Source organism: Podarcis erhardii, assembly GCF_964252035.2.
Source record: "Podarcis erhardii genome assembly, chromosome: 1".
NCBI lineage: Eukaryota > Metazoa > Chordata > Lepidosauria > Squamata > Lacertidae > Podarcis > Podarcis erhardii.
In genome coordinates this window covers 5,079,619-5,087,191 of record NC_138497.1, presented here as the reverse complement: position 1 = coordinate 5,087,191, position 7,573 = coordinate 5,079,619, and the positions used below count along the sequence as shown (strand labels likewise).

Sequence of the window (7,573 nt, the reverse complement as noted above, 5' to 3'; positions counted from 1 at the left end):
AATCCCAGCTGCTCCTTAACGTCTCTGGGGAAAACGAGTCGCAGCTTGATTTGAGGCCGATCTGCGCTGCGGCAAGCCAAGCCCGTAACAGGCTCCCCGCATCCCTGTGCTCGTGCTGGGTCAGGTATGCAGCCCATGTTAACATATTGGCTCTGTTCCCCCCTACATCCACACACACACTCCCCATTTCAGCATCCAGGCTCCCTTGCCTTGAGCCTCATCTCCAAAACCGACCAACTTCAGATTCCTCCCCATCCCCCATCTTCTATGCTTCAGAGCTGCCTCCTTCACAGCAGGTAAGGACATGTCTAGCGAGGGTTTGGAAGCCAACCAAATCAGGGTAGGTCTCTTAATAGTACAGTAATTCCCAGTGAGTAACACCCTTGCCTTTGCTAGCAGCAGAGGCTGGAGTGGGCGTCTTCTGACACCTCCATCCTCTCAGCCGTTTCTGTCCTACCAACCACCTCTCAGGCGACTGAGTTGAGAGGACGTTGTCCCCTGAGGGACACCTGAAAAGCTTCTCTCTTGGTGTCCATGGCTCTCCATCTCGCTCGACTGGCGGTCTGGGATTAAGCATGGAGCGGCAGCGAGGACCCGGCACCTAAACTGCTCTGGCGCCAGGTAGGGAACGATTTCAGGGCTTTGTTTTGGAAAGCAAGCAGGCTGGAGGTTCTCTCACGCAGTGCCTTGTTCGCATCCCGTAAAGCTGAGAGGTGCATTTCCTTCAAATCTGATGACATAAACACTAGGCAGAACTTTCTGGTGGTTAGAGCTGTTCAACAGTGGAGCAAACTCCCCTCGGAAGGTGGTGGGGTCTCCTTCCTTGGAGGTTGGGTGACCCTCTGTCATGTATGCTTTATCTGAGATCCCTGCCTTTCAGGGGGTTGGCCTAGATGACCCTCGGGTGTCCCAACTCTACAATTCTCTGATAACCCAGGAATCCAAATCGAGCAACTTCACTGACAGCAGGGGACAAAGCTGGCATGAAGGGTCAGTTAGGGAAATGTAAAGTTTATTTCATAACTCGATTTGGTGTGCCCATTCAGATTTTCTTTTTTGCCCTTTTAAAACTTATTCTGAGTTAGTGATTGCCTTTGGGGGGAAAAGCAGGATTTGCAAATCATCCGAGGTAGTAAGGCTGCAAGCTTCCAATGAGTTGCCTGTGCAATTAATTTGATGAGTGGCCCCATCCGGACCTGACTCCTGTCTCGTTTACTGGGTTAGGAACCACAGCCGCAAACTAGACATTCACTAGGCACCAGATACCTTTTATTTCATATTTGCAATGCCTTGTTTGTGCAGGCAGATGTTCCGCGTTGCTGTACTTTCAGGGTACTGCTGGTGCCCAAACAATGCATGTCCCCTTCTGCTTCTGACTGGTTACATCTAAACAATATTTTCAACGGCTGTTTGAGTGGGATTGGGGCACAAAGCTCAAACTGAAGATTTAAATTGGCTCCCAATGCCTTTTAAATGTGTCGGGTTGGGCAGTATTGGTTTGTCTTTGCTCTTGTTTTCATTTTGCATTTTGCGTTCTCATTTTGTATTTTTATGTTGTGAACCGCCCTGTGATCTTCGGATGAAGGGCGGAATACAAATTTAATAGGTAAATTATAATGGTGATGATGATGATGACATACGGTAAGGTTCCAAGTTTCATCTCTCTGAAAGTCAATGTTGGGGATCTTCTATTGTGATGGAAGAGGTCAGATATCTTGGAAGCTCATATTGATGCTTTTGAATTCTGGTGCTGGAGGAGACTCTTGAGAGTCCCATGGACTGCAAGAAGATCCAACCTCTCCATTCTGAAGGAAATCAGCCCTGAGTGCTCACTGGAAGGACAGATCGTGAAGCTGAGGCTCCAAGACTTTGGCCACCTCATGAGCAGAGAAGACTCCCTGGCTTGATTCCATGATATGCACAAGATATCATGAAGTGTTTGGATGTCTCTTCGATGCTCTTGTGATGTTGCTGAAGAAAGTTCTGCAAGCGAAAGTCTGAATTTAACTTACGGGCCTTCATTATGTTTTTATTCCAAAAGGACTCCTGTCCCTTCAAACTGTGCAGTATTAATATCTGAGTAGAGTAGAGAACGATCAACAGTTAATTATCAAGCTGCAAAAAGCTTTTAATGTAGCCCCATGGAATCTTCGGCCCAGCGCAGGGTTCAAACCCACGATCCTGTGATTATGAGTCAGTGACTAGGTTTTACAGGGGTCTCATGTTATGGAAGGTGATGGGTCGGGGGACCCCCCAGGTTGGACCATTGGAAAGCCCCACTGCCATGATCACAAGACAAGCCATGGAGTTCTCTTCCTTTGAATTTTTCCAGTGTGGAAGGGAGAGAATTGGCATTCTGCAAGAGTCTGGATTTTGCCCACAGACCTTCCGGTCCATAGCTGCAAGGCATTGCATTAAGAGTGGGTTATAACTGGATCCCATGCACCTATTTTAAGAAACACAAAACAGGCCTCTTGGTCTATTTTCCTAGGGTGAATTCCATTGCTGTTGGAGCATGTGGTCACCCAGGTGGTGCGTCAGAACAAAAACACAGTTTCTTTGCAGCTACTGGGATAAAACAATGTTGTTAAGAGATGCAAATGCTGTTAGTCACATCAGGCAGGCAAGGTCTGACTCACAGGCCAACATGGGGTTCGGTCCATCTCTCAATGCAAACCTACCAGATTTGCAGTGCCGTTAACAATACAAAACACATCTTGCAATTGAATGTTGAATTTGAATTTTGTGATGCAATTTGCGACCCAGAAAATGCATGCAAAAATGTGTACGTTAGGGGGGAAGTCTGTGTGAAATGTGTATATTAGTGAAAATAGCATGTGAAAATTTATTGTATAAGAGGGAAACTCTGGCAAAAAAAACACACCACTGTGTAGTGAAATTTAAGGGTGGGAAGGTATACCGAAATGCATGTCAATTGTGCTGTCTTTAAAAAATAAATCAATCACAAACTGATGCGGAAATCAGGTGAACTGAGTTGGAGAACTGAGAACAGAAAGGAAACTGAAATGGACAGATTTGCCCATTCCTAATCGCCATCTGCCAGAAAAATTCCCCTGGGCATCCTGAACTGCGATGAAAGGCAACTTTGGCCGGCCTGATAGCCATTCTGCTCCAGCACAGTGCTGATGGCAAGCTCTGAGCTCGTAAGGGATTTATTCATGCAAATGCAGGACATCCAAATTAAATTTCTCTTCTGGGAAGGATCTGGAAGAAACGTCTCTGGGATTTGGGCTTGCAAACTGTCTGGTGCCAATTTCTGAACACTGAGCTGAGCAGCATGCTAGAGCAGCCCATAATTGCCGGCTTGGGAAAGCCTTGACTGCAGGAAAACATCCCAACCCCTTAATCTTTGCAGGGTCCTCCAACCATCTCCAGTTTGTCAACAACCTTACTCAAGCTTTACGCATCTGCAATGCTTCCTTCTTTCCTGTCAGGCTTGTGTTAACGGCTAAGGGGAGCGTTTTCCAGCAAGCAATATATATATAATTTTTATTAGTTTTCAGTTACAATAATTCAATAATAGCCTCATTATAACAATGCCAAATTAGAGTACAATTGCTAATACCAATCATTCAGACGCCATATTATATAATTTAGGTGTCCTGTCCCCCCGCATGCTAGAACTGATGGGTGATTTACTTTATTTTATGCATTCCAAAATCTTATTAATTTCAATGACACTCCAGTCAAAATAGCAATCCCTTATACAACAACTGCAATATTAACGACTTCCACCCGTATTGACACATTAAATGATTTATAAAGCTACTGGTGAAGCATTCAAACTATATCCTTGTTCTTCCTGTGTGTGGCAATTATTCTGTCCATGATGTTATAATAATAATAATAATAATAATTTATTATTTGTACCCCGCCCATCTGGCTGGGTTTCCCCAGCCACTCTGGGCGGCTTCCATAAAAACCAGAAATACACTAAAATATCACAGATTAAAAACTTCCCTGAACAGGGCTGCCTTCAGATGTCTTCTGAATGTCAGGTAGTTATTTATCGCTTTGACATCTGATGGGAGGGCGTTCCACAAGGCGGGTGCCACTACCGAGAAGGCCCTCTGCCTGGTTCCCTGTAGCTTTGCTTCTCGCAATGAGGGAACCGCCAGAAGGCCCTCGGCGCTGGACCTCAGCGTCCGGGCAGAACGATGGGGGTGGAGACGCTCCTTCAGGTATACTGGGCCGAGGCCGTTTAGGGCTTTAAAGGTCAACACCAGCACTTTGAATTGTGCTCGGAAACGTACTGGGAGCCAATGTAGGTCTTTCAAGACCGGTGTTATGTGGTCTCGGCGGCTGCCCCCAGTCACCAGTCTAGCTGCCGCATTCTGGATTAGTTGTAGTTTCCGAGTCACCTTCAAAGGTAGCCCCACGTAGAGCGCATTGCAGTAGTCCAAGCGGGAGATAACTAGAGCATGCACCACTCTGGCGAGACAGTCCGCGGGCAGGTAGGGTCTCAGCCTGCGTACCAGATGGAGTTGGTAGACAGCTGCCCTGGATACAGAATTGACCTGCGCCTCCATGGACAGCTGTGAGTCCAAAATGACTCCCAGGCTGCGCACCTGGTCCTTCAGGGGCACAGTTACCCCATTCAGGACCAGGGAGTCCTCCACACCAGCCCGCCCCCTGTCCCCCAAAAACAGTACTTCTGTCTTGTCAGGATTCAACCTCAATCCATTAGCCGCCATCCATCCTCCAACCGCCTCCAGGCACTCACACAGGACCTTCACCGCCTTCACTGGTTCTGATTTGAAAGAGAGGTAGAGCTGGGTATCATCTGCATATTGATGGACACCCAGTCCAAACCCCCTGATGATCTCTCCCAGCGGCTTCATATAGATGTTAAAAAGCATGGGGGAGAGGACGGAACCCTGAGGCACCCCACAAGTGAGGGCCCAGGGGTCTGAACACTCATCCCCCACCACCACTTTCTGAACACGGCCCAGGAGGAAGGAGCGAAACCACTGTATAACAGTGCCCCCAGCTCCCAGCCCCTCTAGACGGTCCAGAAGGATGTTATGGTCGATTGTATCAAAGGCCGCTGAGAGATCCAGCAGAACTAGGAAACAGCTCTCACCTTTGTCCCTAGCTCGCCGGAGATCATCAACCAGCGCGACCAAGGCAGTTTCAGTCCCATGATGAGGCCTGAATCCCGATTGGAAGGGATCCAAATGGTCCGCATCCTCCAGGCGTGCCTGGAGTTGTTCAGCAACCACGCGCTCAATCACCTTGCCCAAGAATGGAAGATTTGAGACTGGGCGATAGTTGGCCATACTGGCCGGGTCTAAAGATGGTTTTTTAAGAAGCGGTTTGATGACCGCCTCTTTCAGCGGATCTGGGAATGCTCCCTCACAGAGGGAAGCATTCACCACCCCGCAGAGCCCATCGCCCAGCCCATCCCGGCTTGCTTTTATTAGCCAGGATGGGCAAGGATCCAGGAGACAGGTGGTTGGTTTCACGCGTCCAAGCAGCCTGTCCACATCCTCGGGGGTAATGGATTGAAATCGATTCCATGCAACTTGACCAGACAGAGCTCTAGCACTCTCCCGCCCCAGAGAGGAGAGTGCTAGAGTCTCTTTGTCTTGCAGTTTTTTCGTCTTGCGAAGCACCCCTATTAGCGGCTTAGCGGATTAGCGCTATTAGCGGCTTAGCGGCTTAGAAAAAGGGGGAGGGAGGGAAAAAACTCGCAAGACTCGCAAGACGTTTTCGTCTTGCGAAGCAAGCCCATAGGGAAATTCGTCTTGCGAAGCACCTCAAAAGACGGAAAACTCTTTCGTCCAGCGAGTTTTTTGTCTTGCGAGGCATTCGTCTTGCGGGGCACCACTGTATGACTGTATATACTGCTTGCTGAAAAATGCTCCCCTTAGCTGTTAGCACAATCCATACACACATACACACACACACACACACACACACACACCCTCCAAGCCAGCCAGTTAGGGCTGGAGGACACTACAGAGTCCAGCCCAAGTTATCTCGAGACCCTGCTTTAATCCAGAACAGAAACTCATTTGGAGTTGCAGGGCTGATGTGGAGACTCTCAACCAGTTATGTGACTGTACCATATTGGAAGGAGGCTGGCTACATCTCCCCGCTTAGTTTTGAAACTTCTGTTTTTGTTTTTGTTTTTTATAAATATTTATTAAAATTTTTGAATATAAATGCACAAATAATAAACAATCTTACTTCTGTCACAAACATAGTTTCATCACTTCTTTGGGCTCCCTCGCATCTCCCGCTCCCATTTGCATCGTTAAAAGATTTTTCCAAACAAATTATCAACTTGTTTACAATCTCGTGTCCACTCATTCAAATATAATCTAGCAATTCTTCCAAAAAATTTTATATTTTCTTTAATCTCACTTATCATCAAATTTAAATCTAATTTAGTGGTGGCCAATTTTTTATAATCTAGCATCCTTCTTAACATTCAACCAAATTACAATGTTTTTGTAGATACATCTTAAATTTCTTCCAGTCTTCCTCCATCTTCTCTTCTCCCAGGTCTCGGATTCTGCCAGTCAACTCGGCCAGTTGCATATAGTCCATCAGCTGCATCTGCCACTCTTCCAGTGTGGGTAGATCTTGAGTTTTCCAGTTTTTTGCGATGAGTATCCTTGCTGCCGCTGTTGCATACATAAAAAATGTTCGGTCCTTCTTTAGCACCATCTGGCCGACAATACCCAGAAGGAAGGCCTCTGGTTTCTTAGTAAAGGTATACTTAAATACCTTTTTCAGCTCATTATATATCATTTCCCAGAAGGCCTTCACCTTAGGGCATGTCCACCAGAGGTGAAAGAATGTTCCTTCACTTTCTTTACATTTCCAACATTTATTATCAGGCAAATGGTATATTTTGGCAAGTTTAACTGGGGTCATGTACCATCTGTATATCATTTTCATTACATTTTCCTTCAAAGCATTACATGCAGTGAAGTTCAGCCCAGTGGTCCACAACCTTTCCCAATCCTCAAACATAGTTATGCCCAATGTCCTGCGCCCACTTTATCATAGCCGATTTAACCATTTCGTCTTGTGTATTCCATTTTAACAGCAAGTTATACATTCTAGATAGTACCTTAGTCTTTGGTTCTAACAATTCTGTTTCTAACTTCGATTTCTCCACCTGGAACCCTAACTTTTTGTCATTTTTTAAAACTTTTTTAATCTGAGCGTAATGTAACCAGTCTCGCACCTTATCCTTCATTTTCTCCAAACTCTGCAATTTCCAATTGTCTCCATCTTTTTCTAATATTTCCCAATATTTTGGCCATTTGGCCTCCATATTGGGTCTTTTTCGGGCCTAGTTTTGAAACTTCTGCACTGGTTTCTGGGCACTGTGGGTTGCTGCTTCTTCTTTGGCAGTCCTTCACAGCCGAGGAAGATTGTCTTCCATAAACACGGTTTTAACAATGAGTCCGTAAGTGACTGTGGAGGCCAATTCTGGATCCACACATCCTTCCACAGTTTCTGGGCGGGAGTTGATCACGGTGTGGATTTGCCAAGCGTGCCTTCCTCTTAGCACGTTTCTCCCTTGCGTCCTGAG

The 7,573-nt window shown here is 46.4% G+C and overlaps 1 protein-coding gene across 2 annotated transcripts in view; it reads left to right on the top strand.

The window, feature by feature from the left end:
- Positions 1 to 358: 358 nt before the first annotated feature.
- FRMD6 (FERM domain containing 6) overlaps positions 359 to 7,573 on the top strand; it is a 154,091-nt gene continuing 146,876 nt past the window's right edge. For both annotated transcript variants that reach the window (XM_081861445.1, XM_081861444.1), the window contains exon 1: positions 359 to 621. The gene's annotated coding sequence lies outside the window, so the exon portion shown is untranslated. The remainder of the gene's footprint in view (positions 622 to 7,573) is intronic.